This window comes from Pristiophorus japonicus, chromosome 2 (assembly GCF_044704955.1).
Source record: "Pristiophorus japonicus isolate sPriJap1 chromosome 2, sPriJap1.hap1, whole genome shotgun sequence".
NCBI classification, from domain to species: domain Eukaryota; kingdom Metazoa; phylum Chordata; class Chondrichthyes; family Pristiophoridae; genus Pristiophorus; species Pristiophorus japonicus.
The window spans coordinates 320,281,935-320,305,944 of NC_091978.1; the positions used below are offsets into that span (position 1 = coordinate 320,281,935).

Sequence of the window (24,010 nt, forward strand, 5' to 3'; positions counted from 1 at the left end):
CCCTCTCATTCTTCTGAACTCCAGAGAATACAAGCCCAGTTGATCCAGTCTTTCTTGATAGGTCAGTCCTGCCATCCCGGGAATCAGTCTGGTGAACCTTCGCTACACTCCCTCAATAGCAAGAATGTCCTTCCTCAAGTTAGGAGACCAAAACTGTACACAATACTCCAGGTGTGCAGAGGTGGCACAGCAGGAGGGTAGTCAGCGTGCCAGGCATTTTTCCACGGAGGCTGCTGAGGCCTTCCTATTTTCAGACACAAAGGGGCTCCCACTGAAACAGCGGGGGAACCTTCTGGACAAATACAAAAAAGAGCTATAACTGCTGAGGCCTTAGTCCAGGTAGTGGAGAGGAGGTGGAGATCACTCCATCTGGTTGGGGGAGGGAGGTCGCTGCCAACTATTTTTAAGAGGTTGTGGTGTGAAATTGCACGGGAGGTGTCTGCGGCAGACACTGTGGCCAGAACTGGCACCCAATGCCACAAAAAGTTCAATGAGCTTACCAGAGTTGTCAGGGTGAGTACCTTTCACATTTATGTATGCCTGCTATCCTTCCAACATGAATGTCAGACACTATGTGAAGTCTTTGATGGATCTGCCCCTTCTCAAAGTCTTGCAGGCTATGGTGTGGGTTGCACAATGTATGAGAAAGTTGAAGGCTTACTTCACCAGCCATTGCCTTTTAATTAAGGATGCACATACCCTCTTGTTGCCGAATCATTGAGAACCTTCCTCACAATACATTCCCACTGCTGATATGAGTTTCATAAAGATCACCTTGAGCCCGTATGCTAGCTACCTCTCACCTCCTCCCAATCGCTCAGAAAGCTCATGCAACATCCACACAGATTGAAGTGAAGACATTTGCACACCCACACTGTCATGTATCTCACATTATTGTATATAACTGTATCTTACCATGCTATACATGACTGTAACTGGATATGACCTGAAACAATAAGCATACCTTACCACCAGGGGTGCACTTGCAGGAGACACTCGATACCTGTCCCACTGAGGTACATAAAGGGAGGTCTCAGGCAAGTGCAGCACTGGAGAGCTGGCATTAAAGGTGCAGGTCCTGGGTGACCTTGGCTTCAGCATGTGCCTCGTGTAAGTCAGTACATTAGAGTCAGGACTTAACAGTGGTGACAAGGATGGGATCACAGAATCCACAGAATGGCTACCAACAGCTCAGATGAGAAATACAATGCTGGAGACAATTGGGATGACTTTATAGAAAGGCTCCAGCAAAGCTTTGTGACCAAAGACTGGCTGGGCGACGATAAGGCAGACAAGAGAAGAGCCCATCTCTTGACCAGCTGTGGCTTGAAAACATACGCTTTAATGAAAGACCTGCTGGCACCCAAGAAACCAGCAAGCAAGTCATTTGAGGAGTTGAGCACACTGGTGAGAGACCACCTGAAGCCAGCGAGCAGCCTACACATGGCTAAACACAGGTTCTACAACTACAGACGCTGTGTGGGCCAAAGCATACCCGACTTCGTGGCGGAACTTCGGAGGCTGGCTAGTTCATGTGAGTTCCCCGATGAACTAAGGAGAGAAGTACTGAAATACTTTTTTATTGAAGGAATAGGCCACACAGGCATATTCCGAAAGCTTATAGAGACTAAGAACTTGACTCTAGAGGCAGCAGCACTGGTCGCACAGATGGTCTTGGCAGGCGAAGAAGAAACTAAGCTGATCTATACTTCAGGTATGACAACCAACGAGGCATCGGAACAAGGGGTTCACATTGTGAAACAAACCGCTACCCCCACACACAGACAAAGGCAGGAGAGCAGGCCTTCAACAGCAGACAGTGGCGCCAGAAGCCATCAAAATCAAGGGCCACATGAACGGCCGATCACACCTCATCAACCCACAATGTGAGCAATCAACAACAGATTGAGAGAAGCTCAAGGGAGATCAGCCAGACGCAGCTCATCCTTCGGAAACAATGGAAACGGTCTGTGTTGGAGATGTGGGGGAAGGCACTCAACCAGGGTGTGTTGATTTCAGCATGTCGTTTGCAGAAACTGCAACTAAACAGGGCATCTGGCTCGCATGTGCAGAAAAACAGCAGCTCGGCTGGTATACGAATCGGAAGGGTCGGAAAGCGGACCAGAAGACGGTTGGAACAGTGCACGGGATGCCGAGGTACAGCGGGTTAACACGATCAATGTTCACTGTTCTTACACCAAGACGCCTCCAATCGTGATGAGGGTTCTACTCAACAGGATACCCATCAACATGGAACTGGACACGGGGGCCAGTCAATCCCTCATGAGTGTTCAACAGTTTGAACAGCTGTGACCGCACAAAAGCAACAGACCAAAACTCACAAAGATCGACACCAAACTAACGACCTATACTAAAGAAATCGTCCCAGTCCTTGGCAGCGCCATGCTCTCAGTCACACACAAAGGGATGGTGAACCGACTTTCCCTGTGAATTGTCCCCGGGGGTCTCCCAGCCCTGTTGGGGAGAAGCTGGCCAGCAGAACTTAATTGGAAATGGAATGATGTTCACGCCATGTCATCAGAGGAACGGACATCCTGCTCAACAGTTCTAAGCCGTTTTGAACATCTTTTTCAGCCAGGTGTAGGCACCTTCAAAGGGGCTAAAGTTAGAATCTACATCACACAGAATGCCAGACCGGTCCATCACAAGGCTAGAGCTGTGCCTTATGTGATGAGGGAAAAGATTGAAAACGAACTGGACCGGCTTCTGCGGGAAGGCATAATTTCTCCCGTGGAATTCAGCGATTGGGCAAGCCCCATCGTCCCCATCATGAAGCCTGATGGATCCGTGCGAATCTGTGGGGATTACAAGTCTACCATAAACAGAGTCTCCCTTCAGGACCAATACCCGCTGCCCAGAGCGGAGGACCTATTTGCCATGTTGGCTGGAGGAAAACTACTCTCTAAACTTGACCTCACATCTGAGTATATGACGCAAGAACTGACCAAAGAGTCTAAGCTACTCACCACCATCAACACACATCGAGGCCTTTTTGTGTACAATCGATGCCCATTTGGCATCAGCTCAGCAGCTGCTATATTCCAGCGCAACATGGAGAGTCTGCTCAAGTCCATCCTGGGGACGGTTGTGTTTCAAGATGACATACTCATCACGGGCAGGGACACCGACTCTCATCTCCGCAATCTTGAGGAAGTACTATGTCGATTGGATCAGGTAGGCCTAAGAGTTAAGAAATCCAAGTGTCTGTTTCTCGCGCCTGAGGTTGAATTTTTGGGCGGAAGGATTGCCGCTGATGGAATCCGCCCAACCGAATCCAAAACCGAAGCGATTCGCCTGGCACCCAGGCCCCGGAATGTCTCGGAACTGCGCGCCTTTCTCGGGCTACTCAATTACTTTGATAACTTTATGCAGAACTTGAGCACGCTGCTGGAGCCTCTCCACTTGCTACTCAGAAAGGGGTGCGATTGGTTTTGGGGGGATGCCCAAGAATGCGCCTTCAATAAGGTACGCAACCTTCTATGTTCCAAGAGTGTTTTAGCCTTTTTTGACCCAGGTAAAAAGTTAGTCCTTACGTGTGATGCGTCAGCGTACGGGATCGGGTGCATTTTACAGCATGTCAATGATGCGGGTAAATTGCAGCCCGTTGCTTATGCCTCCAGGTCACTTTCGCGGGCGGAGCGTGGGTACGGGATAGTTGAGAAGGAGGCGCTCGCGTGCGTGTACGGTGTCAAAAAGATGCACCAATACGTTTTCGGGGCCAAGTTTGCGTTAGAAACCGACCACAAATCCCTCACGTCCCTACTATCCGAGTGCAAGGCAATCAACGCCAACGCCTCGGCGCGCATTCAGCGGTGGGCACTCATGCTGGCGGCTTACGACTACACGATAAGGCACAGACCAGGCACAGACAACTGTGCCGACGTGCTTAGCAGGCTACCCCCGGCGACCACAGAAGGGTCCGTCGCACAGGACTGTGAGATGGTCATGGCAATCAATGTCTTTGAATCCACAGGTTCGCCCATGACAGCTCGCCAAATCAGAGCCTGGACGACCAGTGACCCCACGTTATCTCTAGTTAAAAGATGCGTTTTAACCGGTGACTGGGCAGAGGCTCGCGATGCCTGCCCCAAGGAGGTCAAACCCTTCCATAGGCGCATGCATGAACTCTCACTACAGGCAGATTGCCTGATGTGGGGCTGCCGAGTCGTTATGCCCTTACGAGGCAGGGAGGCGTTTGTCCGGGAGCTCCATCGCGAGCACCCGGGAATTGTCCTTATGATGGCCATAGCCAGATCTCATGTCTGGTGGCCTGGCATTGACACGGACTTGGAGCTCTGCGTCTGTCGGTGCACAATTTGTGCTCAACTCAGTAATGCCCCCAGGGAGTCCCCGCTAAGCCCCTGGCCCTGGCCCACCAAACCGTGGTCGCGGGTGCATGTAGACTATGCGAGCCCATTCATGGGCAAAATGTTCCTCGTAGTCGTTGATGCATTTTCAAAATGGATCGAGTGCACCATTTTAAACTCAAGCACCACCTCCACCACTGTGGAGAGCCTTAGAACCATGTTTGCAACGCACGGCATTCCTGACATATTGGTCAGTGATAATGGTCCGTGCTTCACCAGCGCAGAATTTCACGATTTTATAGTTGACCACGGTATAAATCACGTTAAGACAGCACCTTTCAAGCCGGCCTCCAATGGCCAGGCGGAGCGAACAGTGCAGATCATTAAACAAGGCATGCTCAGAATCCAAGGTCCCACGCTGCAGAGCCGCCTGTCGCGACTGCTGCTGGCATACAGATCTCGTCCACATTCGTTGACTGGGGTTCCCCCCGCGCAACTATTGATGAAACGAACCTTAAAGACCAGGCTCGCGTTAATCCTCCCAGACATGCATGAAATTGTTGAGGCTAAGCGTCAAAAGCTAACTGAGTACCATGACCGAAATTCGAGGGGGAGGTGGAATGAGATAGGGGACAAAGTGTTTGTGCAAAGTGTTTGGGGTCCCAAATGGCTTTCAGGGACAGTAACAGACAAAGAGGGAAACAGGCTACTGGTTGTACAAATGGACAATGGCCAAACCTGCCGGAGGCATGTGGACCAAGTAAAAAGTAGATTCACTGATAACACTGAAGAACCAGAGGCAGATACAATGTGGAACTCACACCACACCTGGTGGACAGACAGGTGGAACAACCTGAGGAAAGGGCAGTCTCAACAGACAGCCCAGGCGAGATACCAGCAATCACACCGAACGAAACAGACAGCCCAGCGAGATACCCAGCAATCACACCGAACGAAAAACAGGCACCAAGGCAAACAACTGAACCACAACTAAGACGCTCCATGTGAGAGCACAGACCACCTGAGAGACTGAATCTAAAAAGGCATAAGACCTTGGGGGAGGGTGATGTCATGTATCTCACATTACTGTATATAACTGTATCTTACCATGCTATACATGACTGTAACTGGATATGACCTGTAACAATAAGCATACCTTACCACCAAGGGTGCACTTGCAGGAGACATTCTATACCTGTCCCACTGAGGTATGTAAAGGGAGGTCTCAGGCAAGTGCAGCACTGGGAGAGCTGGAATTAAAGGTGCAGGTCCTGGGTGACCTTGACTTCAGCATGTCTCGTGTGAGTCAGTACATTAGAGTCAGGACTTAACACACACAGTGGCAACTATTGAACTATGGTCGGTATATGTGGCACAAGAGGAGGTGCACCCTTTCTGAACCCTTCCTATTTTTTTCATTACAGGTGAAGCTCTCACATAACAGGCATGAGCAGAGCTGGACAGGTGGGGTCTGCCTCAGCTCCTCGATTTAACGGATGTGGAGGAACGGGTGTCGGCCCTCATGGGAGCCCTGGCTTGGACAGTTGCTGGAGGCGATGCTGAGCCCCCTTCGGGCAGTGAGGGTATGTAAATGGATCGCGCGACTGATGTGACTTCATTAAGATGTATTATGAAGTGGCCTAGGCCCTTCACAATGCCATCTTCCTGCTATCACTCTGCCCCCCACCCCTGCTGCTAACCACATGTCTGTTGTTTTCTGCTTGCAGACGACCAGCCACAATTGCGACAGGTGTCCAGGCAGCCATTGACATCTGTCCATGGGGGAGATGTTGAGGTGTGTGAGGAGACTGGAATGGCTGAGCCACAGAGCACACCAGTTGGCCCGTCTGCACAAAGCACAGCTGGGTCGTGCCCAATTTCCTTGGCTTTGAGTCGTTGGAGGCTCCTGGCCCCAGTTGCCTACAGCAACGTGATGCGAGAGGGAAATCTCGGAGGGCAGCTCTCCGGAGGTGAGTCGGCAAAGTAGGTCTGCTGAACAACAGACGGAACTGAACTTGGTCGAAGTGTCCAGGAGAAACAGAGACATGCATCATGAACTCATGGCTGCATTGGGTCGGATCCCAGAGAGCATCGATAAGCTTGCTGTAACTGTTGCGGAGGCAGCGTCATGCATTGTCAGTGCAATTCAGGACTCCAGCGAGGCCATCGTTGCCCACTCACAGAGGCAGGTGCCCACCAGCAGCGACAGTGGCGTTCTAGAGTGTGTGGTGCGTGCCATTGATCACGTTGCAGCATCGATCGAATTGCAGGCACAAGCTACGCTGCAGCATGGTGATGTGATGCGGTTGATGACTAATGGCATCCTCTCTGTGTTCCTCGCTGTCCAACGGGGAAGGGACAGTGCTGAAGCAGGCCAGCAAGTTGTGGAGACACATCGTGCTCCGGATGTTTAGGCCCAGCCCCATCGGAGTCTCAGTGGCTCCCAGGAAATGGAAGGTGCTGTCCTTCCTCAGGATGGCAGCATTCAGACTCTCCAACCATGCACTCTACCAGGTCCACACCTGATTCACCAGAGACTGCTTCTGCTGATGCTGAGGTGCAACAGTCTGTAATCAGGCCTTCCAGATCCAGAGCTGGTCCAGGGCATCGTCATACGCCACCTACACTGTCTGCCCCTCTAACACAGCAGCCCTCAAGCAGCCTTGCTGTAGGCACTGAGGCCACATTGAGGAGGAGCAGCAGGCATGGGAGGGGGTAAATGGTCAACGTGGAAAAGCACAGGGCAATCCCAATAAGGGGTCGTATAATGAGATGCAAATGCATTCAGATGTAATGAGTGCTTCTGTAGATACTTCATTTCTTATAATTTAATTTAACCTGAGTAAGTTGCAGCAGGATGCTGCTTATTGTATAGTTTTATTTTCATGGCTTGACGTGTCGTTTGCTTTTGGTGTTTTATATGATGTGTTCAAATTGTTTGTTCATTGAATCATTGCGTTTGTGGGGGGGGGGTCGTCTTTGATACTTTTGTCCATTACGTTATAACTTTGATCCTTTGCCGTTGTTGTCTTGTGTATCATTGCGAAGCTCAGTGTCGCGTGGCCAGTATTAGATGCATCCCTCAGTTTCTTCCATTCAAGCCATTATGAGCTGGCAATTATGGCTCTTGCTCTGGCAGCATCTCCACACTGCCTCCCCCGTGGATGATTTGGCTGGCCAATGGGGGCCTCGTCAGGCTTGCCTTCATCATCCTCCTCCTCTTGAGGTGGACTGCAATCCCTATTGACAATGCCTGGCCCCTGATGAATGCCAAGTTGTGCATCATGCAGCACAGCACAATGTACTCGGAGACCTGTTGAGGGAAATATTGAAGGCTGCCTCCAAAGCAGACAAGGCATTGATCTTCCTGTGGCAGATGGCATATTTCTGTCAGCACTTCCTTTTGGAAGCACATCCTTCTCACACGCTGCTCAGAGAGCTGGAGGTATGAGCGTTGGTGCCTATAAACCCATGGGCGTAAGCCCTCCTCCCCAGATGTCTTCGGCCTCCCCTCATCGTGGCCCGACTTGGCCAGCAGCCATTCTTCTAGCTTGACGACACCTGGCAATACCAACCAGCATGATGAGCTCATGAGCAAGTAATGTCCCATTAACTGTTTCCTCTGACATTGTTAGGAGACTGTAATGGCAGATAAAAGGAACGTTTGCAAGTCTAACATTCACGCAGTGTTCGAGTCCCAACGGTTGCAGTCAACGTGAGCTATGATGTAGGATCTTCATCCATCTTTTCAAAACGCCGCCAATACTGCCTACTGCACCCTGGGAACACCTGTTTTCACAGACGGTTCCTGGGGTGGACATTCAATGAGGCACAAGGGCCAAATTTTTCATCAGGGGTGTTAGCGTAGTGTTGCACGACGATTGACGTCATGATCTCAGTCAAACTGGAGGGTGGGGTGTTAGGTTTTTGCAACGCCGCAAACCATGAGCCGAATTTGCCGATTAGGTGCTAAAGCCTGGACGCATTGGCATTATGCCCCGAAACACCATTTACTGCCCCTCTGGGGTGCAAACAGAGGCACAGAAGAGACGAAAATCCAGCCCTTGACCTCTTTGTAATCAGATTACATGTGTATCTGGGTGCAAATCCGGAGGAAACTGTCGCTTGGCAACCTCAAACAGTACAGCCCTTCCTCAGTAGTGTACTGAAATGTCAGCTAAGATGATGTCCTTAAGCTTTGGTGTGGGCTTTGAACCCATGACCTTTTAAGCACTGAACCAAGGCTGACATCTATGGTAAGCTGTAACAACAAAATCAATGATTGTTAGTAGGACCTATATTAAGAAACCACTTACAAATAAGACCATTCTAAAACCAAATATGACATGTTTTAATGTTTTATGATGAGTAGAATCTTGTCTGCAGTTGTTGAGGTTACTTGGGCAGTGAATGTTGGGTAATTGTCTGCATTTACTCCCACGCAGAAACACGAGTCCTCTCTTCGATACACATCTACTACTCATTGAGTGATTGGAGAATTAGGTATAACCACGCAAATTAAAAAGCTTAACAATAACAAATTAACCATGTGAACAATGGTAATAATTGACACAAAATGGCTACAAAACTATACTTTCGGGAGGATGAACTTTATATTTTAATTTAAGAATTTCTTAAAATGCAGGAGGTCGTTCTTGGCAGAAAAATGTCTGGGCTAAAAATGCCTCAGAAATTACCTAAGGGACCGATTTTAACTGGGGGTGCATTCAGGACAGGAGAGAACTGCCCCGTGGAGTGTTGAACATGAAGCTCACGCCATTTTAACTCCCGGGTCTTGTTAGCATGTGACACAGCCGATTCTCATCCAAATTTAGCAGCAGTGATGTCAGCATTGGTGGGTGGGAGTGGGGGGCAGGGGAAGGGGAGGAGAAACCTATCAGGATCACAAAAGGCCGCCATTTTAACAACGTTCCTGCTTTATGGCAAAACTGACAATAATAATCTACACAAGGATAATTTCCAAAAGGTACAATCTACGGTAGAAGGCAAAGTTACTGTGCAGATCACCCAAAAATGGGCGTTATTTCCGGCGTGGTCGGTAAAAATAGATTTTCAGATCACCGGCTTGTCACCCATTCTCAAAGCCCCTAGTCTTCATTTTTGAAATTGGGCATTACCGCGAGCGATATGAAATGGGCGGTAGCATTAAAACTCTCTGACCTTCTGCCGTAAAGTGTCGGCGTCCTTGTCATGTATTCAACTGTCATTGTAATCCATGTATAAACTGATCTAAGTTGTACCATGTGAACACTGACCACTAGGTGGTGAACTTGTGAGATACACTCCTAACCTGGACCTTCAGGTATAAAAGGGGAAGCTCCACCTATCTTGTCCACTTCAGTGCTGGCTAATAAAGGTTACTGCTCACAGAGTGACCTTCTCTCCAGTATGGGCCTCGTGTGCATTTGTTCTGTATAGTAAGGACATATTATTGGCGACGAGAAACTGGGATTTAAACCACACGAGCATGGCCACTAGCAGCACAGGTGAGAGGTACTGTGTTGGTGATGATTGGGACGATTTTATTGAGAGACTACAGCAAAGTTTCGTCACTAAGGAATGGCTGGGACAGGATTCGGCCGACAAACACAGGGCTCATCTCCTGACGGTTTGTGGATCCAGAACGTACTCTCTGATGAAGGACCTTCTAGCGCCAGAGAAACCGGCAGCAAGACTTTTGAAGAGCTCAGTAAGTTGATCGGGGAACACTTTAAACCGGCGAACAGCATGCACATGGCGAGACATCGGTTTTACACGCATCGGCGGCGAGAAGGGCAAAGCGTTCCAGACTTCGTGCCAGACCTCCGGTGACTGGCGAGCCTATGTAAATTTCCAGATGCACGCAGAGCGGAGATGCTGTGAGACTTTTTTATTGAGGGCATCGGGCACACTGGGGTTTTCAGGAAAATGATTGAGACCAAAGACTTGACCCTGGAAACAGCAGCCTTGATGGCCCAGACATTTATCTCCGGGGAGGAAGAAACCAGAATGATGTCTGACAAAAATCTTGGTTTAAATGCACCAAATGGACAGGGAGTCAACATTGTTAATGCGGCACACAGTTCTCCAGGCAGACAGGGGCAATCGGACATGCCCGAGCATGTAGTTGAACCCAAAGAGGGAATTCAACAGAGACAATGGCTAGCTGATCGGCGATTCATGCCATCGCAAGGGACAATGCGGCCAGTAATGGGGCCATCAACACCTGTTAATGGTGCATTTAAGGACAGTTACAGAGACAGTCAGAGACGATCGACTGGTAATGGACCTTTTGTTTCCAACAATGGCTCATGTTGGAGGTGTGGAGGCAAACACACAGCCAGAGCTTGCAGGTATCAGCAATATACCTGCAGAAACTGCAACGTCAGCGGTCACTTGGTGCGTATGTGCAGGAAGCCTGCAGCCAGGTTGATGTACGAGGAGGACGGGCCCGATGTAAGCCCTACGAGGCCAAATGGACACTGGGTGAAATCGTTGGAAGCTGAAGTTCAGCGAGTTCATGTGGAGCACATATACAGTTCATACACCAGGATGCCACCGATAATGATGAAAGTGCTCCTCAATGGCATCCCAGTATCAATGGAGCTAGTCACGGGGGCCAGCCAGTCCCTGATTTGAGTATCAAACAGTTCGACAAGTTGTGGGCGTCCAAGGCTAGGAGGCCAAAATTATTGCCAATTGTCGCACAGGAGATCATGCCGGTGCTAGGCAGCGCCACGGTAGTTGTGACCCACAAAGATTCAGAGAACAGGTTGCCACTCTGGATTGTCCCGGGGGACGGTCCCGGACTGCTGGGGAGGAGTTGGCTTGCTGTCATGAACTGGAAATGGGGCGATGTCAATGCAATTTCTTCTGTGGAGCGAATATCATGCTCACAGGATCCTGGACAAATTTGACTCACTATTTCAACCCGGCATTGACACTTTCATGGGGACCAAGGTAGTGATTCACATAAACCCGGACGCCAGGCCAGTGCACCACAAGGCCAGAGCAGTGCCGTACGTGATACGGGAAAAGATAGAAGGCGAATTGGACCGCCTATTGAGGGAAGGCATCATCTTGCCAGTCGAATTCAGTGACTGGGCGAGCCCGATTGTGCCGGTGCTCAAGGCGGATGGGTCGGTCAGGATATATGGTGATTACAAGGCCACCATCAATCGGGTGTCACTCCAAGACGAGTACCCGCTACTGAGAGCGGAGGACCTCTTTGCGATGCTATCCGGTGGCAAACTTTTTTCAAAATTGGACCTGACCTCAGCTTACATGACCCAGGAGTTGGCGAATGAGTCGAAGAAGCTGACCACCATCACGGCACACAAGGGGTTGTTTGAGTACAACAGATGTCTGTTCGGGATTCGCTCGGCTGCCGCGATCTTTCAACGAAACATGGAAAGTCTCCTCAAGTTGATTCCAAGGACGGTGGTTTTTCAAGACGACATCCTCATTACAGGTTGCGATATTGAAGAACACCTCCACAACCTGGAGGAGGTGCTACACAGACTGGACCGGGTAGGTCTGCGACTGAAAAAGGCGAAGTGCGTCTTCCTAGCTCCAGAGGTAGAATTCCTGGGGATGAGGGTAGCAGCAGACGGGGTCAGACTTACTGCGTCCAAAGTGGAAGCGATCCAGAGAACACCCAGACCCCGTAACACGACGGAGCTGCGTTCGTTCCTGGTGTCCCTGAACTATTTTGGTAACTTTTTTCCCAAATTGAGCACGCTGTTAGAGCCGCTACATGTGCTCCTACGCAAAGGTTGTGAATGGGTCTGGGCGGACAGCTAGGAAAGCGCTTTTGATAGAGCACGCAACTTGTTATGCTCCAACAAACTGTTAATGTTATATGACCCATGTAAGAAACTTGTTCTAACGTGCGATGCGTCGTCCTATGGGGTCAGGTGTATGTTGCAGCATGTTAATGCCAAGGGTCAGTTACAGCCGGTAGCCTATGCCTCCAGAAGTCTGTCCCAGGCAGAAAGGGGCTACGGGATGGCAGAAAAGGAAACGCTTGCATGTGTATATGCAGTAACAAAAATGCACCAGTGTCTGTTTGGCAGGAAATTTGAGCTGGAGACAGATTACAAACCCCTAACGTCCCTTTTGGCCGACAACAAGGACATAAATGCAAATGCGTCGGTCCGCATACAGAGGTGGGTACGCACGCTAGCCGCTTATGACTATACAATTCAGCACAGACCGGACACTGAAAACTGTGCCGATGCACTCAGCAGACTCCCACTAGCTACCACCGAGGAGGCAATCGAGCATGCTGCTGAGATGGTCATGGCTGTTGAAGCTTTCGAAAACGAAGGCTCACCCGTGACAGCCCGTTAGATCAAAGTCTGGACAAATAGAGACCCGCTACTGTCTCAAGTCAAGAAATGTGTCCTGAATGGGGACTGGGCAGCCACATACGGGGCATGCCCTGAGGAATTTAAACCATTTCACATGCGCAAGGATGAACTCTCGATTTAGGACGATTGCTTACTATGGGGAAACCGCGTAGTCATGCCCCAGATGGGCAGAGAGGCGTTCATCCGAGAACTCCACAAGGAGCACCTGGGCATTGTCATGATGAAGGCAATTGCCAGGTCACATGTTTTGTGGCTAGGGATAGATGCAGATCTGGAACTTTGTGTTCGCAGGTGCAACACGTGTGCCCAGCTGGGCAATGCGCCCAGGGAAGCCCCCCTCAGCCCCTGGTTCTGGCCCACCAAGCCATGGTCACGCATTCATGTGGACTACGCAGGTCCTTTCATGGGAAAAATGTTTTTGGTTGTAGTCGACGCCTACTCCAAATGGATCGAGTGTGATCTTCTCAATTCAAGCACATCCTCTGCCACGGTAGAAAGTCTACAAGCAATGTTCGCCGCCCATGGTCTACCGGATGTCTTGGTCAGCAACAATGGCCCGTGCTTTACAAGCATTGAATTCCAGGACTTCATGGCAGGAAATGGTATCAACCATGTCAGAACGGCACCGTTCAAGCCGGCCTCAAACGGCCAGGTGGAACGAGCAGTGCAGATAATCAAACAGGGGATGCTCAGAATCCAAGGCGGTTCCATACAAAGCCGCTTATCATGCCTCCTGTTGGCCAATAGATCCCGACCACACTCGCTCACAGGGGTTCCACCCGCAGAGCTGCTAATGAAAAGGATGCTCAAAACCAGGTTATCCCTTATACACCCCAACATGAAATAAATTGTTGAGAGCAGGCGCCGGTCACAATGTGACTACCATGACGGGAATGCGAGGGCACGATGTATTGATGTCAATGACCCTGTCTTTGTCCTCAACTATGCTGCAGGGCCCAAATGGCTCACAGGCACTGTGATTGCCAAAGAGGGGAATAGGATTCTGGTAGTTAAACTTACCAATGGACACATCTGCCGCAAACACGTGGATCAAACAAAAAGGAGGTTCAGCAACCCCATAGAAGAAGCAGAGGAAGAACACGATGTAGAGTTCACTCCACCAGAGGTGACCGAACACCAGAGCCAAGTGGAGGAGAGCCCAGTCACTGTGGGCAGTCCGGACAGGCCTGAGGCACTGCAAACAGGAGACACTCAGGCCAGCGCCCAACAACCAGAGCCCCAACTCAGGTGCTCTACAAGGGAGCGTAAACCACCAGAGAGACTTAAACCTGTGATTCCAATAAGACTTTGTGGGGGAGGTGATGTCATATATTCAACTGTCATTGTAATCCATGTATAATCTGACCTAAGTGGTACACTGTGTGAACACTGATCACGAGGTGGTGAACTTGTGGGAGACACTCCTAACCTGGACCTTCAGGTATAAAAGGGGAAGCTCCACCCATCTTGTCCACTTCAGTGCTGGCTAATAAAGGTTACTGGTCACAGAGTGGCCTTCTCTCTAGTATGGGCCTCGTGTGCATTTGTACTGTATAGTAAGGACATATTAGTCCTTAGCAACGGCATGGCAATGCTCGATTCCCCCGAATCAAGAGGTCAAGAGTCATCATGATATGAGCAGAAGAGGAGACAGTGAGAGAGGGAGCTGAGAGGGACTGAAAGCGTGTGTGGGTGTGGTGTGTGCTTGTTTGGCTGTTGTGGCAGGCATGAGGGAGATTCACCAGCAGCAAAATGTCTACTAAGCACCAAGAACATAGTTGACACCGAGTTTTTATCCAGCAAATAATATATAGCATGGAAGGGATGGAGGTGGCCCTGGAGCTGGTAGCCAGGAACACTGGTGGCAGAGGGCTCCCAGTGGTCCCGGAGCGCGGCACTGCACCCCAAGGTGCCGCACCCCCTTTGCCAACCACACATGAGAGCCAGCAGCAACATCTTGCTTCTGGCTCGGAGCACGTTCCCACCTCGATACCATCCTCTCCCGTATCCGTCCAAGCAGCGATTCGACCATCACCCCTCCCCCCCGCACACCCCCCTCCAATGAAGCATCGCCTGAGGAGCTCCTCGGCCAGGCGGCTTGGAGTCAGGAGGGTAAGGGGAAGGTGTAGAGGTGGGAGGAGAAGCGGGGGTGGGGAGGGGGGAGGGGGGAGGGGTTGGTTTTTACAGAAATACTTATGATTTCAGACAAATGTTCGGTTTAAATGTTTTTTATTTAACAAAACCTTGTTGCGCATTGGCTCAGATAGCAGCACCGTTACACGCTGGTGATTCCTTAACATCAAAGGGTATAATTACACTTAACTTCAATCAACTTAAACTTTAACTGTCACCAAGGTGATGCCCACCGTTAATGTATGACCTGCACACCCAGCAGTGTGTCAGCCTTGTAAATAACACCAACGTTCTTTCAGGCAAAGCGCTCATTTATGAGCTCTTGACGTAAGAGTCTTGCAGCTATCATGCCACCACAGACCCTTTCATGCGGTCTACAGGTCTACGGGGGGGCGGGAGCATGGCTTCAGCGTCAGCCTGATTGTCTGGGCCGATGTCAGCGTCCACCTCCTCATCCTCCTTTTCCTCTATCTGCTGAGGTGGAGTGTCAGACTCTTCTGTCAATTCTTGTCCCCTTCTGATAGCCAAATTATGCAGCATGGAGCACACCACCATGAATTGAGCTACCTGCTCAGGGCGGTATTGGAGCTCGCCTCCTGAGTGGTCCCGGCATCTAAAGCGCTGCTTAAGCACTCCAATGTTTTTCTCCACGATATTGCGAGTGGCTGTGTGGCTCTCGTTGCATCGCTTCTCGGCCTCGGTGTGGGTGTCACGAAGGGGGGTCATCAGCCAGGTGGTGAGGCCATATCCTTTGTCATCAAGCATCCAGCATTGACCTTGTGGCTGATTGTTAAACAAGTCAGATATAGTGCTCTTACGCAGGATGTGAGTATCATGAATGCTGCCCGGAAATTTAGCATTCACGGCCATAATAATTTTCTGGTGGTCGACAACGAGATGCACATTCAGGGAGTGGAATCCTTTGCAGTTCCTGAAACCCTCTGCATCCTGAAAAGGTGCCCGCATCGCGATGTGCGTACAGTCTATTGCTCCCTGCACCTTGGGGAAGTTAGCAATTCGGTAGAATCCTAGAGCCCTCTCAGTCTGAGCCTCTCTGGTCATAGGGAAGCTGATAACGTCCATCCTGCGTGCGTACAGGGCTTCAGTGACCTGTCTAATGCAGCAATGTGTGGCATGCTGAGACAGACAGCAAATGTCGCCAGCTGAGGCCTGAAAAGAACCCGAAGCATAGAACGACAGTGCCGCGGTGACTTTGACCTCAACGGACAGTGCAGTACTGATGGTGCTGGCAGGCTGCCGATCTCCCCTTATGAGCTGGCATACCTCAGTGATAATCTCTTTGTGGAAGCGCAGTCTCCGAAGGCAGGTGGTGTCGGGCAAGTCGAGGTAAGACCGCTTCTCCCTGTACTTGTGGGGGGTGTAACGTCTGGTCCTCCTCATCAGTCTGGCACATCTTACATTGGGCGCATAATGATGATGAATGCTGTGGAGCGTACCTTCTGCCATCTCGAATCTGCAGCATGTGATTGGTCATCAAGAGAGGGTGAGAAAGAACAGGCCCCATTCCAATAGCTGTCTGTTTTCCACCGATTTGTCACAAAGAATGAATGTTCTGACGAAGACACCTATTAAATTCCAATCGTTCAAAGTATGATAACGATGTTTGTTCAGATGTTCACATCCCCTCCAAAGACCTCCAGAGTACATCCAAACTCCCCCGAGGTTGAAGCAGAACAGCCTTTTAAATGATGCGACATGTGATTTAGAACATGGCGTCCATACCGCTGTGATTTGTTCAGAACAGTTCCACTTTTTCTGAGCAGTATTTTGGGTGAGCGATATTGTGGGCGAGATGTGTGCGAGGTGGTGAAAGTGACACTGGACGATCTCCTGAGAGTTAATTTCGGCAAATGTGATCTTTACGACAAAAAAAGTGGGCTTTTGATATTATTGAATCTCGGTGTTAATTACTTGCGGAAACTAACGTTGGGCGATAATATGGGCGTTGATTTTGCCCATTCTGATGATTCCACCCCAAAAAGGTGGGCAGGCAGTATTATTTTTTCCCAGCATTACGCACATGGGGAAAATAATACTCGGTGATAAGTGTCCGAAAAATGGGCGTCAGTTTCCATTTTGTGGCTAAATGGGCGATATCTGGGCGTTATATGTCATTTCAGCGGTAAAATGGATGTTAAGTGGGCATTGTGCATGCAAAGTAAGTGGAAAATCTAGCCCTATATCCTTCCACTCAGTCTTCTGGAACAATGTTATAAATATCTGACCACTTGTAGTTTATGCTACAATGTGGATATCAAAACACATTCAGAGACTATCAAAAGGGATATATTAATTGACCAATTTTATTTCTATTCTATAATATATTATAAGCAATCATATGGTTGAGTGTCTTCTGCTACAGTATTTAAAAAAACTCCTCATATGATGAAGAGCTGAAAACATTACATTCATAGATCATGCTTTCATCTCTACACAGAAAATTCACCCACATCTGAAAAATGGTCTGATGCCTTTGAACAAGCTGTTGTTGTTGTGTTTGAGAAACAGGATGATAGAGGAGCAAGAGAATATGGTGCACGCTACAACAACAACCTGCATTTAGCTAGCATCTTTAAAGTAGTAAAACGTCCCAAGGCGCTTCACAGGTGTGTTATTAGACAAAATTTGACACCGAGCCACATAGAGAGAAATTAGGACAGATGAGATAAGTTTTAAGGTGCATCTTAAAAGTGGAGAGAAAGGTAGACAGGCAGAGAGGTTTAGGGAGGGAATTCCAAAGATTAAGGCCTAGGCAGCTGAAAGGATGGCCACCACTGATGGTGCGATGAAAATTGGGCTAGTGCAAGAGGCCAGAATTGGATGAGCGCAGACATCTCTGAGGATTTTAGGGCTGGAGGAAGTTATTACCTCACGCCATAAAACAAACCATGAACCCCAAACACTTCTTGCCTCAATTGGATAGGTGGTATTATTTCTGCACTGCAGATGTCCTCATGGTTACCATCAGTTTTTGCTGCATAATCAGCTTTGTATCTGTAGAGTTAAGATTAGCTTGCCCAGTATCCTCGATTCCCAAGCTCAGAATCTACTGCCATACAGGTCCAATGTAATAGTGCCAGAGTTAGTAGAAAGTCACATCGATAAGAATGTCTTTTTTCATGTTTCCATTTTATATTTACAACATTCTATTCTTTTCTGAAGATGCTGACCAATGTAACCATTTGGTTCCATGGAAGCTGGCAATCTCTGGTGTATCAACCAAGTTGTCATTTTTCATATGTGATCTTAGGCACTGATTCGTCAGCAGGATATTTAACAGGGAGCAGCGCGTTGCTAAGCCTGATCCTATGCTTACCTGATGTCCACACAAGTGCATTTTCCAGCATGGGTCACTGGTTAGTTGACCTTGTGGCCTGTATGGCTCTATGCACACAGAGTGTAGCATTTACTAACGGAGTCATTGGGCAGTTAGAACTTCTTATACATTAGTAATGTAAATCTTCAATCAATGTTAATAACTTTTTACATTCTTAAAAATAATTATTCTTTGTTAAAATAATAATGCTCAAAGGTTTAAGGAGCACATTCAGGTGTGCGGGATCAATAAATTGAGCATTTAAAATTGGTCTCTAGAAATCCTCTGCATATGATTTTCTATTTGGGCTCAATATCTGCATAGGCTACTCATGTGCATTGTGTATGAGAACATCATTTTATAACTTAACTAGTGCCTCATATACGCAATTCTGAGTACGTGTGATTTCTCATCATTTACAATGGGATCCTGCTGTGCATTAGCTTGCCTAGCTAGAATGTGCATAAACCATGCACAAAGGAACTGTTAAAGTGGCAGTGTTTTTTATTATTGAACTATTTAAGTTTTCTTTTCCCAGTTGCTCTTTATCACTTTTAGTAATTTTTTCTCAATGTAACTTTCCTTTCTTTCTTTTTTGTTCTTTTTCCCTTTATTTTGGTATCACAACATATTGGAAATGTTCATGTGGAAGCAGAAACAGCTGAACATTGGCTACAAAATCTCTGGAAAGTCAACTGTAATTGAAACATTTACAAGCGTTCAGCAGACCAGGAAGATGGTAAAAGAAGAAGCGATATGCAAAGTGCCTCTTACAATATAATTTTTCACTGCAGTTCAGGCATCAACAAGGCATTTAACTGCAATACAAAGCCCTGTGTCGGTTGGCAGGATAGTTGAAAATTAAATGATGGGCGTTGCTTTTAAAGCTCCCTAAATGCAGTATTTCATGGTTTAAGTAGTACAAAACGAAAGAAGGCATGCTAGGGAGATTAGCTGACATCAGAGTTGGACTGTCTGCACCTGCCATTAATCATATCTGTAAGTCTTAACACACCTACCTGGCAATGACTGAGAGCAACTGCCTCTATAGGCTCCAGGTCAGCAGGGACACAGTTGCCGAGACCATCAAGCAAAACTACAACCTGGTGATGACACTGCCTATGGTTCCCAAGGTCACAATTGCCTTCAGCGTCTATGCCTCTGTGGCTCCTTTAAGTCATCTGCAACATTAGTCAATTCACAGTACACATATGTATCAAGCAGTCACTGATGCTTTGTTCTCAGGGCAAATACCTTCATCAATTTTCTATTTGAAAGATAACTACTTGATGAGGGGGATGGTAGCACAGTGGTCATGTTACTGGACTAGTAATCCAGAGGCCTGGACTAATAATCTGGAGACGTGAGTTCAAATCCCAACATGGCAGCTAGGGGAGTTTAAATTCAGTTAATTAAATAAATCTGTAATTAAAAAGCAAGTTTCAGTAATGATGACTATGAAACTACCGGATTGTTGGGAAAACCCAACAGTTTCACTAATGTCATTTACGGAAGGAAATCTGTCATCCTTACCTGGTCTGGCCTATATGTGATCCAGACCCACAGCAATGTGGTCCCACTCCAGGGGCTTGAGCAAAAAAAATCCAGTGCAGTGCTGAAGGAGCACTGCATTGTTGGAGGTGCCATCTTTTGGATGACACGTTAAACCATCTGCCCTCTCAAGTAGATGTAAAAGATCCCATGGCACTATTTCGAAGAGCAGGGGAGTTATCCCCGGTGTCTTGGCCAATATTTATCCCTCAATCAACATAATAAAAAACAGATTATCTGGTCATTATAACATTGCGGTTTGTGGGAGCTTACTTGTGCGCAAATTGGCTGCCGCGTTTCCTACATTTCTACACTGACTACACTCCAAAAGTACTTAATTGGCTGCAAAGTGCTTTGAGACGTCTGGCGGTCGTGAAAGGTGCTATATGGATCCAAGTCTTTTTTTCCTCTTAACTGCTCTCTGAAATGGCCTAGTAAGCCACTCAGTTGTACCAAACCGCTACAATAAAGTCAGCACTGTGGGAGTACCTTCACCACACGGACTGCGGCGGTTCAAGAAGGCGGTTCACCACCACCTTCTCGAGGGAAAGTTGTGACGGGCAATAAATGCCGGCCTTGCCAGCGACGCCCACATCCAGTGAGCGAATACATTTTTTAAAAAACCCCACATAATCCACAAAATTATTTATTGCACCCATGTGCCCACCTGGGCACCAAGATACAGGCCTGACTGTTGTGCCAGGATTGCACCTACTAGTGCCCTCTGAAGGAATTTGTGGGGTAAGCGGGAAGGTACTTCACTTACAATGGACTGGTGGGTGGAAATGCCACTTGGGCGTTTCTTTGGCAACTGCATGTTGCAAGCTGGTGGAACTTTTGTCTGGCTGCTCACACGTGGGGGAGGGTTCGCCAAGGCATCTCCCCTTCCCCCAACCCTGGCACTTTTCCAATTAGACGCCAAGCAGGGTGGACGATCCAGGAATTAAAAAAAATAACATATTTTTTGCTCTTCAGAGGTCCAGGCTGGCTTATCTCATTCAGCATACTGGCCACCATCATCATAGGCAGTCCCTCGGAATCGCCTCCACTCTTAAAATGAGTCCTTAGGTAGCTGAACAGTCCAATACGAGAACCACAGCCCCTGTCACAGGTGGGACAGATCGTCGTTGAGGGTAAGGGAGGGTAGGACAGGTTTGCCGCATGCTCTTTCTGCTGCCTGCGTTTGGTTTCTGCATGCTCTCTGCGATGAGACTCGAGGTGCTCAGTGCCCTCCCGGATGCACTTCCTCCACTTAGGATGCCACTGATACACCGGCTCCCCATCCAGGGCCAGTAACAGCACCTCTTGGCATAGGGAGCCCCAGCCTTGCCCAGCCTGACTCCTGCCCATCATTTGCCTTATCATCCAAGGACAGCAGAAATCCTGACCCTTACGAGTCCAATGGGAAACTGATAGAACCATCAGAGACCCTATGTAACTGGGTCTCCCCTGTTTCTTTGGAGATTTAGCAGGTCTCCCACTGATGTTACTGTGGAAGGCTGACAGAACCCCAGTGGAATTTTGGGGCCACAATGCGATGCTGTTTATGAACCACAGAGGCTTTTGCTCCATGAATACCCGGTAGGCAGTGACCATAAGCACAGGATCATGCAGGTGAATTCCTACTTCCTACTTGAGGAGTCACTGGGCTAGAAATTGGTCTTTTGGTGATAGTGGGTTTTTTCTGGCATTTTTCGCCAAAGATACCGTTAAAAATACTGCTATTTTTTAAAGGGCTAAAATTGGTAACAAATTGCGCTCAGCGGTAAAAATCGGCGTTGCACGAAGATTCACGATGGAAACCGTGGTCCTCGCCAACTTTAGCCCGAGCCCTATTACCGCCAAAAAGACAGGCCCTGGCAGGAGAGAAAACACAAAAAAAAATTGCAAAAATCAAAAAGTAAAGAATCAGAAAACATTCACTATGCAATTAACTAACGAATCGCTGAAAAAGAATTAAAAAATAAAAACGTTAACTTACCTTTTTTGTAGGTCTTTATACCTACCGCTGTTCCTGGGGCTTCAACGCAGGCTTTTCTTGGGCGTTTTATTTTTGCCTTGAGTACGGGTGTGCCGAACGGCCAATTTTAAGTGATTGCATTTTTTTGGTGTTGCACACCAGCAGTCTACTTTTCAGTGGTATTTCAAAACTGCCAGCGCAGAAGTTTGGCCAATTTAGGTGAGTACTTTTCACCTGGAAAAAAGGTTAAATATCGCCGAAAAAAGGGGCACAAGGCTGGTCAATTTCTAGCCCACTATCTTTTATTTTATTTGTGACTGCGCTGTTTGAGGGAGCAAGCTAGCCTCTTCAACCTCGCCATCATTGTGAAACACATGGCCAGTAGCTGAATGCAGATAAGTCAAGGTCCATGCATTTGCCAATGTGATCATCGAACTAACTATTGGCATACTAAAGCAGCACTTCAGATGGATGCACAGTTCAGTAGTATGTAGGCATCTTGATGTGTAGCTGTACTCGAGTCGCTATGGTCATAACTGTTCCACAACTTTGCCAACTAAAGAGACATAACTATGAAGGAAATGTAGGAGGAGTGCCATCAACTGATAAGATCAGAGGATGACACTGATAATAGTGCAAAGGATGTTGCCACAGTAACACCTTTACAGTAGTATCAAGCACTCATAGAGGTAACAGTCATCTAAATATACAAGGCCCCTTTTTCACCAACAGATCTATCTACATATGCACGATGCAGAGGTTTAATTAGCCATTCCCAACTTCCACTATGTCAATACCATGGAAGCCCATGTTAGTGTTTGCTAGTATCCTCATTTTGCCACTTTTGAAAGAAACTGTTTGGACAAAGTGGTTAATAGAGTGAACACAATTATTTTACCTATAAATGATCAGTGCACATATACTCACTGTGGTCCAAATGCCATGTCTCTGGCGCCAGTGTTGTTCAGGTGCTACATACATCTGTGCACTAATGGGCTGACCTCATTGGATAATGTGAGGCTAGCCCATTTCTATAATTTACTGGTGCCCAAGACTCATCTCATGATGCATTGGAGCACCCTGGCTGCATTATTGGGTGTTGTAAGGTGGGCTCATTCCCAATGTAGAGGAGGGAGGAGCATCAGATACGAGGTAGGGGCAGCAAGGGACTGGGGAGAGGGGGCAGTGGGTGCACAAACAAACAAAAGGCAGAGGCGCCCCAATATCTTTTATTTCAATGCTGACCTCCCCTTGTTCCAAGTAAGTTGCAGAGTTCATGCTCTCCAGTTGCATTATGAGGCAGCTACTTATTACAAGGAGGGTCCTAATAGAATTCAGCTTGTGTCTTAGCCTTCTGACCATCTTTATGCTTGGGATTCACTGGTTATGCTGTGGTTCAAACCTCTAAGCCTTTGAGTAGGATCCTGGTGTTTATATTTTACTCTGGGTCTTCCACTTACTGATAGTGTATGTTGCATGTGCTCTATCTTTCTATTCTTATGCTCATTTCAGCTGTTTTCCTGTGGATAGAGCATGTGAAGTAGCTGGTGCTTGGCATTGAGGTGGCCCTAGATCATTTAAAATAAACTGGTTAACACCCATGTCAAGACTGCGGCCAAAGGAATGTCATATGACGGTATTAAACATTGCCCTGCTGATAGCAACAATAGGCATTTCTAGGCTTCGAGGCACTGATTTTAAAGGCAGTTCTGCTAATTGGCAGAGTTTAACAAACCTGATGCTATGTTCCAGTGTGCACTATTTCTATACAGGCATTAAGTTATTTATTTTAATGAATTAATGTCTGTGGAAAAATAGTGCACACAGGAATGTAGTACGGGTACATTGAGCATTGGTACGTGAACTTCACATATTAGCAGATCCATCCTATAGGGTTGTGAACTACTGAACTTTGTTTTAGTAAGAGACCTTTTAGCTATCAAATATTAAAAGTAGGCTATTGCAGCACAAAATCTGCTTAACAGGGATTTGAACTGTTCACAGTTGATCTGAGATGGGCTCCGTTCCGGGCTTGTCTAACAAAAGGCATTACCTTGATTTTAAGTCTCATTCCATGACTTGAATTACTGTGTTTATGATTCTGCATTTTTGTGTAAAATTCTTATCATTTTGTGAAAAGTTCCTTTCAAGAATTTTGACAAAGAATTGAATGGAAACATTTTGGGACTGTTGCCAATATTTTCTCAAGGGGATCTATGAGTAGAAAAGCACGACATTAAGTGGCAATTTTCTTTTTCTTAATAAACAGCATAGTCTGTAGGAAATGTTGCTGGTTGGAACTTGCTTTCTGGCTCCATTCCTCATTCAG

The 24,010-nt window shown here is 47.7% G+C and overlaps 1 non-coding gene across 1 annotated transcript; it reads right to left on the reverse strand.

The window, feature by feature from the left end:
- Positions 1-260: 260 nt before the first annotated feature.
- Positions 261-324, reverse strand: LOC139252812 (U7 small nuclear RNA). Its single transcript, XR_011591606.1, has one exon. It is a non-coding gene; the product is annotated as a U7 small nuclear RNA (small nuclear RNA).
- Positions 325-24,010: the final 23,686 nt, after the last annotated feature.